Source organism: Triticum urartu, chromosome 5A (assembly GCF_056163025.1).
Source record: "Triticum urartu cultivar PI428250 chromosome 5A, HENAU_Tu73, whole genome shotgun sequence".
NCBI lineage: Eukaryota > Viridiplantae > Streptophyta > Magnoliopsida > Poales > Poaceae > Triticum > Triticum urartu.
In genome coordinates this window covers 169472135-169487966 of record NC_141877.1, presented here as the reverse complement: position 1 = coordinate 169487966, position 15832 = coordinate 169472135, and the positions used below count along the sequence as shown (strand labels likewise).

Here is a 15832-nt window from a genome sequence, read left to right as displayed (position 1 = left end):
CAAACCTTTTAAGCTTTTATTTTTCTACACTCTTATTCACCCTGAAATGCATTACTTGTAGTGCTTGAACTTCTCGTTGTTTTTACTATGAACTTTTTTCAACATGTAAGAATTTTTTGAATACATCAAAAACGTGTTTTAAATGGTATACATGAAAATTTTAAACCGTTCATCAAAAGGTGGCACATAATATATTCGGTGGAAAGCTTATGAATAGCAGCAAGTTTTTCATGTAGACATGTGTTACAAATTTGTTGCCGTTCGAGAGCAGTTTTTAAAATGGCAAAACAACATTGTTTTTGGCCTTTTAAAACAACAATGTAAATGAACGACAGTCATCTCATAAATATAATTTTTAAACTGTGCAGGGTAGAGCACGTGAACTTCTTGAAACAAACCTTTTTGGATTTTAGTTTTGTATTCTTTTATTCTCTTCTGAAACGCATTTCGTGTAGTAGTTGAACTTCTCGCAGTTTTCACCTTGAACTTCTGTCATGTATTTTTGTTCAACCTCTCTCACAATAATTTTTGAACTTTCTTGGGCCGAGCACTTGAACTTCTAGCAACAAAACTTTTAGCTTTTGCCTTTTCATTCTTTTTTTCATACAAATGCACACCACAAAGTACGTGAACTTTTGGGTGTTACCAATCTGAACTTCTATCGGTTACGTGAAAATATCTGAGTTTTTTTATAGACATTGAATCGCTTCACATTTTTTATTTGAACTTCATTGTGTATTTTTAGAAATGTGAAAAATTGGAGGTTTTTAGAAACATCTAACTTCATCGTTATTTGAAATTGAACTTATTGGTTTTATTCTTTATTAACTAGAAAAATATGGTTTTTAAATAAATATCAAACTGCTCCAATTTTTCAAATTGAACTTCTTGGTTTTATTCTCTATTGACGAGAGAACCTAAGTTTTTTTATATATATATTGAACTACTCCCTTTTTTCCAATTGAAATTCTTGGTTTTAATCTTTAGTATGGGGGAAACACGTTCGTCATTGTTTTTTGTTTTTGTTTTGAGCTTCTAAATCCTAGGTTTTTAATATACTTGGAACTTCTGTGCTATTTTAATTTTAACTTCACATTTTTATTTTTTGAGTAAAGAATTGTGTTCGGTCTTAAAATAAACATTGAATTTGACTTTTTTCTATTTTTGAACTTCATGGTTGATTCTTTAATAACGATGGATATTTTTAGTCTTTTAATGGTAAAATCCTAGATTGTTTCATAAACATAGAAAATTTATCTTTTTAAAACCTTTTCTTAGTTTTCCTTTATTCTTAATTTTAATTTCTCTATTATTGTAATTTGGACTTCTTGGTTTATTTTTTATAGTAATCGGAAATGCTAGTTTTGTAATAAAAATTTAATTGGCCCGTTATTTATATTTGAACTTCTAGAGCTTTTTATTTTTTCCTACAAATGGGGAAGACTTTGAGTTTTTTGTATACATCTAACTACCCGTTTAAAAAAAATTGAACTTCTTGAGTTTATTATTTTAGTAACAAGGAAAGTTTGAGAGAGAAATTATATGTGCACACACACACACACACACACTTAGTAATACACGAACCTTCATGGAAGTAATACATGAACTTCTCTGTACTTCGTTTTTCTCATGTTCACATGCACATTGGTTTTCCAAAAGAAAAGCTTAGGAGAATACAATTGGGGAAAAACTCTACAGAAATGTGTACTGAAACATCATAATAGAAAGTTGATTCTGAAATTTTTGCAACAAGTTAGAACTCTGTGTGCAGGTCTAAAGACCATCACACCAATGGTTCCTTTCCGGCCCAGCCATGCATCGGCCTAGTCAGCATCCCCACCAATGGGGATTTCACTGCAGAGTTTCAAATTGCAGAATGATAAAATCAACCAACCTAGAAGTTCCTTTGTATTGTTGTTGCATCTCCTATAGAACAAATAAAAAAGATACATAATCAAGGTTGGAAAAAGCGGTTTGTATGGTGGCAAGTTGAGAGGAGTGGAGGACAATTTTTTGCTAGGTGTAGCACAAGACATTTTGTATTATAACAAGTTAGAAGGACAATTTCATGATAAAAATAACATACATCATGTAATATGAAGAAGTAAATATAGTCTATTTAAGGGGATGTGGCAGCCCAGGAGAGGCAAACATCACGCAAGGCCTAATGACATAGCATTATAAATTACAAGTTCAGTAGTTCATACTTCAAAATAAGTTTTTTATTCCGAGAATCTTATTTGAAAGACTTCTCTCACAAGTCATAAAGGGAAAATTCCACACAGATATGCGCGCGAACAGTTCGACACATAGTGACATAAAGACATAAGATAAAAGTAAAGTACTTAAAGGGCACTCGTGCATCCGGGCCTCCACAATTGTCAATACTCATTCTGATCCTCTGATGCAAGGCTTGTTCATATCTTCTATTGATGCAAGGCTTCGGCTTGAGTTAGTTTAGGATCAATAGGACATGTCCAGTTGTCAATGGGACCTAACTTGTGTGCCTTAGCGCTTCCGATACAAGTAGCTTCGTCATCTCCAGCGCAAGAAATATTCACAGTTTGTTTGAGCTCTAGCTCATGGGCAGTCTTATGCCTCCTCTTATTAGATGACTCTTCAAGAGATTTCTTGCACCTGTCTTTAGCTTCCTGTGAGCTTTTCTTGCATTTGGCCACATCATTGCCAACATGAGCCACATGTTGCTTGTGACGATAAACACCCCCAGTGCTCACATGGTTACAGAAAATACACTTCACTTTTATCCTTCTTGGAAGCATCAGCTAGACTCCCGTACTCCCATCCCACACCATCCGACTTTCTCTTAAGGACATTCTCCTCTTGCAATGCCAATGTTGCCTTTGTCTCGGACATCCTAGAAATACTGAAATACACACCAAGCAAAAGTTTAGTAATTCGCTTCACTAATGTTAAAAAAAATGGACCAGATCTACAAAAGTCTAGACTACAAATAGGCGTAAATCCAGAAAATGATCAAAGCAACAATTCAGTATATCATGTCTGTACGTGTATGCGTAAGTCCACATCCTAGAAATACCGAAATAACACCAAGCAATAGTTCAGTAATTCGATTTGCCAATGCTAAAAAAATGGACTAGATCTACCAAAGTCCAGACTACAAGTAGGCGTAAATCCAGATAATAATCAAAGCAACAATTCAGTATATCATGTCTGTACATGTATGCGTAAGTCCACATCCTAGAAACATATAGCAGAAGATAAATCATTAAGTGCTTAGTTAGGTATAGAATTTGGTTCCTGTAGCAAATGGAAGAATCGGAGCAATATACATTATAATATCATAATTTATGCAGAGCAACATAAGATAGATAGCAAGCTGCATACCAAGAGATTCCAAGAATAAAATCAAAAATTTCTATTAAGGAAATAAAAAGAACATTCTTTTTTCTGCATTATAAACTTAAATGTGTTGCATTTGAAACTTATTTAGTATTGCAAGTTGCAATGCTCAATACAGATTTAGAAGCAATTTCCTTTTTATACCAACTGAATAACCCCTCTGGTTAAACGACAGCACACCCATATTCTAATTTGAACCACCATGTGAAAGAACTTCATGTCTCTACATTCAACATTACCAACAGCCACATCCACACGTGTATGATCCTTCTTTTAGACTAGTACTAGTACGAGTTAATGTCAGGTGTGTCACATCTTGGCATCATGCAACATAATATGATCCAACTTCTACACTAGTACTAGACTACTAGTACTGCCCAGTACCACCACTTGGCATTATGCCACATATATAACTTAGTAACTGAGAAAACCATAGAGCAAGCTTCAATAACATCAATAGTGTCCGGGATGTTTACCTTCAGACCAGTCGATGCTCCCCTGGTTCTTCAGGTGCAAATCTTCGTTGGGTATATTAATTTATGATGTTGCAGCTAGCTAGCTTCTGTGTAGTTTCTCTCGTCGGTTAATCACAAGAGGTAAGATTTGGCCAAGTGCTGACTGCTCTACTCTCAACCTAATGGATCCCATCATCATCTGTTGTCCATACTACAGATAAGCATCATAGTAGCAAGCAATACAGCAGAGTTGAACGACCTGATGTGGTGAAGCTGAATGGCTTGGACACAACGAGGTCGGAGCTGCAGTTGGAGAAGGCAGATGGGGAGGTACACGAGCTCCTTCCAGGAGGCTTTACAACATTCCACTAGGGCGGCGGCTTGGAGGTCAAGCACGGCCCCTGCGGCTGACCAAGAGTGGCTCTTCTTGTCGGATGTGATGGAGGTGGCAGGACACCGACGTGAGGTGGCAGTGCGATGCAGATTTGGTGGCAACATGTGAGCATAGGTCGCTAGGGAGGATTTGACCAGCCTCGTGGTGGTTCTATTATCCCTTGCACTGCAGTTCAATCACCCAGGCAATGGCAGCAACCAGCCATGGCTGCAGAGGAGAGATGCAGGACTTGAGGTGTTTCGCTGGACAAATCGACGCAGCGGCCTCCACTGACGGCAAGGGCAGGGCGACTGGGCGGCCGAGGGGCGGGAGCAGGGCACGCCACGACCCCAGCGCGGATTTGGAGAAGCACTCGTGAGCACTGTAGAAGGGGGCGACGCCGAGCAGTGGCCACTAGACACGGGGCGCAGGTGGCGGCGCGGGAAGCCTGGGAGGTAGGTGGTCGCGGCGCCGCATGGTGGCAACCGGACCCCGGCCTCCGGCGTCCGAGACGTGGGAGCCTGGCAGCATGCGCACCTAGTGGCGGGGAGGTGGTTGGGGCAGAGGGCGGTGGCCGTTCGGGAGGAGGTTCGCCAGCCGTGGCGGAGGAGGCACGCCGGCTGTGGTGGAGGAGGCACGCTGGCCGTGGGGGAGGAGGCGGCGGTGAGATCCAAGGAGGATGGCGGCGGCGCGATCCAGATAGGGTAGTGGCGACGTTTGTGGGAGGGGATCAGGAAAGGTCAGGGGTGGGGATCGGGGAGGTGGTGGACGAGCGGGCCTGCGCGTGGCCTTTTTTCTTTTTTTTCCTCCGTGGGTTCGGGAGTACGAGACCTAATTGGGCCTATGTAGGGTGATCGTGATCCAAATATCTATTCTAATTCTGGGATTAGAATAGTGTTGTCCTATATATATACACACACACACACACACACACAAGCACGGGATCAGAATATTATTCTGATCCATAATATTCTGATCACGGGATCAGAATATTATTCTGATCCATAATATTCTGATCACGGGATCAGAATAATATTCTGATCACAACCTGAACTGCCTGAGTAACGCGTCTGGACTTCCCTCTGTACGAATCCGACCTTCGGGCTATCTTTGCAGCCGTGGATTCCCCCGCGAATTATTCTGTTTAGTCATGTTCTATATGATGTTAGTGTAATCTTGGAACATTTTTAGCAACTAAATACTGGTTTTAAACAGGAATCTCGCTCGTTGGTGGATTTTGCTCTCGACTCGTGATGAAATTGCGTTGTTTTGCAATTTTACTGCCTGAGTTGTTCGAGATGAACTTCTCCTAGTGCTAGGTTGAACTTCCGCCAACATCACCCAAATGGGGCTTGCGATATACGGTTGGAAAGCTATGGACATCAGTATCATGACCCAAGTTAATTTTTTGGTAAAATGTAAGCGGTTTAAGAGCAGTTTTGAAAACCGTTTTTTCCTCACACAAAAAACGTGAATCGTATTTTTGATTGCATTTTAAAACTGTTTATTGGAATGAGGCAAATAATATGGCATTGGAAAGCTGCTGCAAAACCTCTCCTTCCACATGTTGAAAGTTTTCTCTAATTCCCTATGGATAAAGAGTAATTTGGAAAATCGTAGAATTTCGCAAATAGAACACCCGAGTTCGTATTTTTGATGTCATTTCTAAACGGCTAATCCAATTGAGGCAAATAATATGACGTTGGACAGCTTATGAAAATGCGCTACTTTTTCATGTTAAAAGTTTTTTCTAATTTTGAACGGTTTAAAAGTAATTTAGAAAATGATACAAGTTCCACCGACTTCGTATTTTCGAGCTAATTTTTTAACCATACGTCCGAATGCAGCAAATGATATGGCGTTGGAAATCTTGAACAAATGCGAATTTTTTTTGTATATATTGTTTCTCACAATTCCTTACGGTTTTAAGTCAATTTTGAAAATGGCTAAAAACGTATTTTCCCCATAATTTCTACAAACTTTATCGGAATGAGGTAAATAATATACCGCTGAAAAGCTATGGAAAATGTGAAACTTTTTCATGTTGATGGTTTTCTCTAATTCCTAGCCGTTTACATGTAATTTCAAAAACGGCGAGATCATTCGTTCTACCTTTATCGTGAAACAGATTCTTTGAAAATGCACCGCGTGAAGAACCTGAACTTCTCGGCGCGTGTACCTGAACTTCACTATGTTTTTCACGTGAGTTTTTTTGCTCGTAGCTCTACATCCACTGCTCGTAGCTCTCCATCCACTCACCGGAATTGAGTAAGTGATATACCGGTGGAAAGCTGCTGTAAGCACACAACTTTCCCGTGTTGATCGTTTTTTCATACTCTCGATGATTTTAAAAGTTTTTCATCTAAAATTCATTCAGCGTAGTAGTTGAACTTCGTTCTGTTTTCAAGTTGAACTTCTGTGGCGTTTTTTCGTTTGTAATTTTCTAATCCATTCGTCAGTGTTGCATAGATGATATTCCTTTTGTACAAAATTCTCTCACAATAATTTTTTTAATTTTCTTCGACCGAGGACTTGAACTTATAAAAATAGAATTTTAGTCTTTGCCTTTTTATTCCTTTTTAATACAAAATACACACCGTGTAGACGTGAACTTATGGCAGTTATCAATCTGAACTTCTCTCGGTTACGTGAAAATATCTGAGTTTTTTATAAATATTAATCTGATTTTTCTTAATCTTTTTTTCATGAATTCTGAAGTGCTCTATTTTTAAAAGTTGAACTTCTTGTTATTTTATTTTTGAACTTCTTGTTTCCAAATCTTTAATAACGAGGGAAATTTTAGTTTTCTATAATCATCGAACTTCTCCATCTTTTTAATATGGACTTCCTGGTTTTTTTCTTAAACTTTTTTATGAAATTTTGAAGCACTCTATTTTTAAAAGTTGAACTTCTTGTTATTTAATTTTTGAACTTCTTATTTCCATTCTTTAATAATGAGGAAAATCTGAGTTTTTTATAATCATTGAACTTCTCCATCTTTTTAAATTGGACTTCCTGGTTTTATTTTTTCTTAAACTTTTTTATGAAAATTTTGAAACGTTCTATTTTTAAAAAGTTTAACTTCTTGTTATTTTATTTTTTAACTTCTCATTTTCATTCTTTAATAACGAGGAAAATCTGAGTTTTCTATAATCATCGAACTTCTCCATCTATTTAATATGGACTTCCTCATTTTATTTCTTAATCTTTTTTATGAAATTTTGAAGCGCTCTATTATTAAAAGTTGAACTTCTCGTTATTTAATTTTTGAACTTCTTGTTTTCATTCTTTAATAACAAGGAAAATCTGAGTTTTCTATAATCATCGAACTTCTCCATCTTTTTAATATGGACTTCCTAGTTTTATTTCTTAATCTTTTGTTTTTCAATTTGAGTTCATGGTTGATTCTTCAATACTAAGGGATATTTGAGTATTTTAATAACGGTAAAAATCTTAGTTTCTAAATAAACATCGAACCACTGCGTTGTTTTCGTTTGAACTTCTAGTTTTTTGAGAAATGGGGGAAATCTATTTTTGAACTTTTTTGAGTTGTTCCTTTTTTTAATTTGAACTTCTTCGTTGTATACTTTAGTAACGAGAAAAATCTGAGTTTTTCATAATCTTTGGACTTCTCTTTTATTTTAATTTGAACTTCTTAGTCTTATTCTTAGAAAAAATATGTTTTTAAATAAGCATCAAATATTTTTCTAAAAGTAACTTTATACGTTTATTTTTCCAAGAAACGGAAAGAATTTGAGTTTTTCTATAAGCATCGAACTTCTCCTTTTTTAATTTGAAATTGTTCATTTTATTTTTTAGGAACAAGGAAAATCTGAGTTTTATCATAAATATGAAACTTCTCTATTTTTGTAGTTTGGACTTCTTGATTTATTTTCTTTAAGTAAAGACAATATCCTAGTTTTGTAATAAATATTGAATTTATTTTTGAACTTCTCTATTTTTAAAATTTGAACTTCTTGTTTTTTATTTTAGAAATGGTGAAATATCGGCTTCTAAGTGTCTTTTACTTTTGAACTGCTCTTCTTGATTGTCCTTAGTGATTGAAGAAATTTGAGGTTTTAGTAAATATTGAACCGCTCCGCTTCTAGGTTTTCTAAGGTGTTTTGTGAGTACAACTCCGAACTTCAGCTGTCGTTTTTTTGAACTTATGCGATATTTGTAAAAAAAACAGAGCCAATTTGTGCAATTTTTGAATCTTTTCTAAATGGTTGACCTTGAACTTCTCAACATTTTTCACTGTAGACACCTTTTTTGTATGTAATAACGTCTCTATACACACCTTGAACTTCTCGACATTTTTCACTATACACACCTTTTTTGTATGTAATAACTTCTCTATGTCAAATGTCTCCCTGAATGTATATGAGCTTACCTAAAAATATGTACATAAGCTTCTTTTTTAATATGAACTTCTTGATTTATTATTTAATGATATAGAAATTTAGTGAAAATATCTAGGTTTATTCAATTTTTTGGTTTATCATTTAGTAACGAGGAAAATCCTTGGGTATAGTGTTAGTATAGTGTTATAAACTGAATATATTTTTAAGTCTATCATAGTATCAGTACAGTGTTAGTAGTAGTCCCTGTAGACACGGTGACAACAATTATAATTAACTCATAAGTAAAGAACACTTGCATCTCCCATCCTGGTACATCTAACTCACTGAAACCCATAAGCAAATCACTCTACGTAACGCCTAACACTGGCACTTCTAGCTGACAGAGACATGACCTGCTTAGCTTGGTTAACAACCACTAGGCTATGCCAAAATCAGCGAGTGCGCAACTAGCTCCTGCCTCCGACTACTTCCCTAGAGCACTATGTGAGGCGATCGAATGCATCAAGCGCGTGCTGCAAACATATTACACATGGATCGAGTACAACTTTATTGACAGCGATGGCGACCATGGACGCTGGAAGAAAGATGATTGGCACGACCTGTAGGAGTCATCCTGCTAGTGTGGTACAATGTGGACTTCGACAACGCCATTCATATGGCCGGGAGGTACCAATGATCGGTCGAGACTTGGCAGAAGGGAAGGTCGCAGGCTGGAGGTGCGATGCTGGGAGCTTGCTTGCTGGAGTAGCAGGAGAAAGAGATATGTTGGAGGGCGTCCGTCCATGTTTATGCATCAGGGAAAGGGGCCATAGCTGCGGGTGAGAAAGCAATGTTCAGAAATGTGCTGCTCATTCACTAAAATCGATTGAACTATTCTAGTCTAATACTTCACAAATTTGAAATCTAAGCAGAGTTTTTGCTGGAACTTACCTCATGGAAAATCACTAGATCCGAGATCGCACGACTTCTTTCTTTATCATATCTGAACTTCAGATTAGTGCATTCCCATTTTTTGCTCTGGCACGCTGTACAAGCTTCAGATAGTACATTAGAGAGCAGTAGCACAATACACAACATTGGAAGAGAGTAGCAGCAAGCTTTTCATTCCATTAGGAAATTGATGAAAATAATGAAGAACACTTACTAGATAACTAAGAAACATGGTGAAAAAATTCAGCGGAAAAAGTACAACTCAAATATCAGTTTTTCACATTCTGCACGGTTAATTCTTTTTTAACAACATACGTATGAAATTAATTAACGAATCAAAACTTGAAAAGGGACTCTCTTTTATGCAGATGTAGACCCAATCATTCATGATTCTTCTTTAACATACTAAGATGACCAACAATACTAACTTGCAAACAATACTGTAGAAACAAACATCAGAGTTACCTGTTGCTTGAACGAGTAGAGCTGAGGCAACAAGTTCAGTTGTACAAATGGAACAAACAAAATTGTGTTTATAGCTCTTGCGATGCGCAAGAAAGTCTGACGACGACGATGGACAAGCTCGCCGGGAGCAATAGGCGATGCAAACAACACACTGAGATTCAGAGATAGCGACAAACTCACGTCTGTCATTAGCACATCAAGCACAGAGCAACACAACACATCAATTTCCCCTAAAGAAAATTAGAATATGAAGTCTCCAAAAGAAAGGGTGTGGCATGCCATCCAAATGGAGCATCAGAGTAGTGGTTAATTCTTCGTCTAGCAACGGCCTCTTTGTGGGAGGGAGCACCATGAAGGCATAGTGTGTCAAATCCGTCCGGCCGCTACAGTGACATTTGAACTTCTTGCAGCGGCACCAGCTTCCTGCAGGGGCATGGCGGAGGAGACCTGCATGGCACGGGTGAGGCGGGATCAGGAGTAGCTCCAGGATGGAAAGGGATGTAAAGGTGGAGAAGGTCAGGGGTGAAGGGTCACCGGGGCGACGCACTGGTGCGAGAAGGCATGGCGGCGCTCGGACGGTGCGTGGCTGCCGGAAGGAAGACGGTGTTCGGCAGCAGCGAGGCATCTGGTGACGATCACAACTTGGCGAGGGATCGTGGAGAGCCCCTCGTCGGTGGTTGATCCCGGTGGCGGCACGGCGGCGCGGGGGTCCGGGGAGGGCAGGCAGCGCCGGGGCGCCCGGGGAGGGCGCACGACGGCAGGGGCGGTGGGGGGAGACTCGTCACGGCGGGGGTTCCGGCGAGGACGCACACGGCGTGGGGTTCCTGGGAGGGCGCGCGCTGCGGCGGGTTCCAGGAAAGGCGTGCACGGCAGCGGGGCATCCAGGGAGGGCGCACGGTGGCAGGGGCGGTGGGGGGGCTCGTGGCGGCGGGGGTTCCGGTGAGGACGCGCACGGCGTGGGGTTCCGGGGAGGGAGAGCGCGACGGCGGGTTCCGGGGAGGGCGTGCGCAACAGCGGGATGAGGGGCTCGGGGGAAGAGGTTGAGGAGGTTTGGAGAAGCGGGTCAGGGAAGGGTGGTTCTTTTTTAATCCGGAGCTCGATTCAGGTTTTCAAATTCGGGAATAGCCCATCCGCTCTATATAGGGCGCGCCATGATCCAAATAACAATTATGATCTTGGGATCATAATAGTGCTATATATATGATGGACTCCTATAGGTTTTGTGTTACGGTAGGGTGAGATTTCAGACCTAGCTATTTGGGTGCATGCATTCATAGCTAGGATTCCCTTACCGCTGACACGAAGTGGGGTTCGTAGGGGGGTGGTTGACTAGCAATACTGTGCTTTTGTGCGACAGGTGCCACATCAAAGTTGTGCATTGGGTATTCAAACATCAAACCACCGTTTTCATACATATATTTGGTCCACACGCAAGTGTGTTCGTGTTCTGACCCTCTCCCGCGTTATTCTTTTTGCCAAATTTATAAACAGCACACGAGTTGGATGTAGAAACCGTCTGCGATTGGGTACACAACACACACGGTTCAGTCAGACTACCCATGTGCCACGCCCATGCCCTGCAGTCCCACACATCAGCATAGTAGATTGGGCTCCACGAGGCTTGCCTCTTGCTCTCAAAAATATCTATTGCCTCGTAATCTCGAAAATATCTACCGCATAGAAGGTTTTAATGTTTGATAGCACATGATTAGTATGTGCGGACCATGTGTGATGTCTGTTACTCCCGCTCTGCTTCAGTCCCTTGATCCAAATTTTCCGTAGCCCTGCATTGTTACTCCCGCCTAGTAAAATTTTTAGTTGACGTGGTCTTTCCTCAAACACCACCTTGCCCCCCTCCACACACACCACACACTCCCCAAACCTCCGCTCACACGGACACACACCACCCCGAAACCATTGGTAGGTCGCCGCCATCGCCGCCACCTCCATCCTGAACCTCTGCTTGTGTGTCAGGGAGCTCAAGGAGCCAATGGCCAAAAAGAGGTTTATCACGGCCTCTTCGCCCGACGCCGGCAAGGTGGTCCCCAGGTGTCCCCGTCGTCCTCCGCGGGCTCTTTATCGATCCGCCGTCGCCGGTCCCCCGATCCGCCCGTCACCGCGCCCCTACACCAGTTCGAGGACTTCCCCGCCCCCCCTCTAACCCGAAAACCGAAGAGGTCCTACCTCGGGGTCCGGCAGTGGCGGTGGGGGACATGGGTCGTCGAGATTACAGATCGGGAGACACACACCCGTCGGTGGCTCAGTAGCTTCCACACGGTCGAGCTCGCGGCCATGGAGTACGACCGCTGGCAGGTCCGCTACCACGGCGCGGTAGCTAGGCTCAATTTCCCCTTCGGCACACGTCCTGAAGGAAATATGCCCTAGAGGCAATAATAAAGTTGTTATTTATATTTCCTTGTATCATGATAAATGTTTATTATTCATGCTAGAATTGTATTAACCGGAAACTTAGTACATGTGTGAATACATAGACAAAATAGAGTGTCCCTAGTATGCCTCTACTTGACTAACTCGTTAATCAAAGATGGTTAAGTTTCCTTACCATAGACATGTGTTGTCTTTTTATGAACTGGATCACATCATTAGGGAATGATATGATGTAAAAGACCCATCCGTTAGCTTAGCATAATGATCGTTTAGTTTTATTACTATTGCTTTCTTCATGACTTATACATATTCCTCTGACTATGAGATTATGCAACTCTTGAATATCAGAGGAACACCTTGTGTGCTATCAAACGTCACAACGTAACTAGGTGATTATAAAGATGCTCTATAGGTGTCTCCGAAGGTGTTTGTTGAGTTGGCATAGATCAAGATTAGGATTTGTCACTCTGAGTATTGGAGAGGTATCTCTGGGCCCTCTCGGTAATGCACATCACTATAAGCCTTGCAAGCAATGTGACTAATGAGTTAGTTATGGGATGATGCATTATGGAACGAGTAAAGAGACTTTCCGGTAACGAGATTGAACTAGGTATGATGATACCGACAATCAAATCTCGGGTAAGTAACATACCGATGACAAAGGGAATGACGTATGTTGTTATGCAGTTTGACCGATAAAGATCTTCATAGAATATGTAGAAACCAATATGAGCATCCAGGTTCTGCTATTGGCTATTGACCGAAGATGTGCCTCGGTCATGTCTACATAGTTCTCGAACCCGTAGGGTACGCACGCTTAACGTTCGATGACAATTTGTATTATGAGTTACGTGTTTTGGTGACCGAAGTTTGTTCGGAGTCTCAGATGAGATCACGGACATGACGAGGAGTCTCAAAATGGTTGAGAGGTAAAGATTCATATATTAGAAATTAGTATTCGGGCATCGGAATGGTTCCGAGTGATTCGGGTATTTTTTCACAGTACCGAGGGGTTACCGGAACCCCACGGGGAAGGGTTGGGCCTACATGGGCCTAAGGGAGAGAGAGGGAAGCCCGTGGGGGGTTGCGCGCCCCCCTCCTAGGGAGTCCGAATAGGACAAGGAGGAGGGGGCGCGGCCCCCCTTCCCTTTCCCTCTCCCTCTCCTTCCTATTCCCTCCGGTGAAAGAAAGGAAGAAGGGGGGCCAAATCCTCCTAGCAGGACTCCCCCCATGGCGCGCGCCCCCTGGCCGACCTCCTCCTCCTCCCCTCCTTTATATACGGGGGCGGGGGGCACCCCAAAGGCACACCAATAGTTCTCTTAGCCGTGTGCAGTGCCCCCCTCCAAAGTTTACTCCTTCGGTCATAGCGTCGTAGTGCTTAGACGAAGCCCTGCGCGGATCACATTAGCATCACCATCACCACGCCGTCGTGCTGACGGAACTCTCCCTTGACCCTCTACTAGATCAAGAGTTCGAGGGACGTCATCGAGTTAAACGTGTGCTGAACACGGAGGTACCGTACGTTCGGTACTTGGATCGTGAAGGCGTTCGACTACATCAACCATGTTAACCTAACGCTTTCGCTTTCAGTCTACGAGGGTACGTGGACACACTCTCCCCCTCCCGTTCCTATGCATCTCCTAGATAGATCTTGCGTGATCGTAGGAATTTTTTTTGAAATTGCATGCTACGTTCTCCAACAGTGGTATCCGAGCCAGGTCTATGCGTAGATGATATGCACAGGTAGAAGACAAAGAGATGTGGGCGATAATAGTCATACTGATACGTCTCCATCGTATCTATAATTTTTGATTGTTCCATGCCAATATTATTCAACTTTCATATACTTTTGGCAACTTTTTCTACTATTTTTGGGACTAACATATTGATCCAGTGCCCAGTGCCAGTTCCTGTTTGTTGCATGTTTTTTGTTTCGCAGAATATCCATATCAAACAGAGTCCAAATGGAATAAAAACTGATAAAGATTTTTTTTTGGAATATATATGATTTTTGGGAAGAAGAATCCACGCGAGACGATGCTCGAGGGGCCCACAAGGTAGGGGGGCGCGCCCCAGGGTGTCAGGCGCGCCCCTGACCCTCGTGGCCACCCCGTAAAGCGGTTGGTGCCCTTCTTTCGCCGCAAGAAAGCTAATATCCGGATAGAGATCGTGTTAAAATTTCAGCCCAATCGGAGTTACGGATCTCCGGGAATATAAGAAACGGTGAAAGGGAAGAATCTGGGAACGCAGAACCAGAGAGAGACATAGAGACAGATCCAATCTCGGAGGGGCTCTCGCCCCTCCCATTCCATGGAGGCCAAGGACCAGAGGGAAAACCCTTCTCCCATCTAGGGAGGAGGTCAAGGAAGAAGAAGACGAAGGGTCCCCCTCCCCCCTTCTCTTTCGGTGGCGCCGGAACACTTCTGTGGCCATCATCATCATCATCACCACGATCTACTCCAACACCCCCGCCATCTTCACCAACATCTCCATCACCTTTCCCCCTCTACCTACAGTGGTCCACTCTCCCGCAACCCGCTGTACCCTCTACTTGAACATGGTGCTTTATGCTTCATATTATTATCCAATGATGTGTTGCCATCCTATGATGTATGAGTAGATTTTCGTCGTCCTATCGGTGGTTGATGAATTGCTATGATTGATTTAATTTGCTTGTGGTTATGTTGCTGTCCTTTGGTGCCCATTATATGATTGCGCACGTGGATCACACCCTAGGATTAGTTGTATGTTGATAGGACTATGTATTGGAGGGCAAGAGTGACAGAAGCTTCAACCTAGCATAGAAACACTACAACAAACACCCCCCTACAGCAACGCATTTGTACCAACAATATTACAGGATCTGTTGTTTCTCCCACCTCCCACCTCCCGCACTTTGTTCCGCGCTTAGAGCTAACCTCCTTTGTTCCTAAAAAAATCAAACCTCCCCGTACCCACACCTCCATCAATACCTCGTCCACCCAAACCACTCAGCCAAATTTCTATCCGCTATCTCCTCTCCCCGATTACCCTCTCTCTCACCTAACTTCCATGGCGAGCCGCCGCCACCAGATCTGGCGATGTCCCGCACCTTCGCTCATAGGCCAGTCTCTCCCTCGGTGCTCTCCTGCTATATTCCTGCATGGCAATGTCTTCCATGCCACTGCTCGCGTCCCTGCAGTAACCCTAGTTGACACGGATCACCAGCGTAGCTCGCTCACCTCTGTTTTGGAGGCCACTACCTCGCGTTGCTGCTGCCGGCTCAGGCATGGATCTGAAACAAGCTGTGATGTAGTTTGCTTCTCCCTTCTCTCAGTGGTAGCCGGCAGTGGAGACGGGCCGAGGTCAGAGGAGCATGGGGTGGAGCTCTGGTGATGCTCCAGAACTGCCAATTGGATCCCGCGCACGTGGGTGGTTCTTCCGGCTCGCAAAGCCTTCGACGGTGATGGTGCTCTTTTTGCCTTTTTATTTTGGTG

At 42.4% G+C, this 15832-nt stretch overlaps 1 pseudogene; it reads right to left on the bottom strand.

Annotated features, from left to right (window-relative positions):
* Window positions 1-2417: 2417 nt before the first annotated feature.
* LOC147970700 (uncharacterized) overlaps window positions 2418-15832 on the bottom strand; it is a 61107-nt pseudogene continuing 47692 nt past the window's right edge.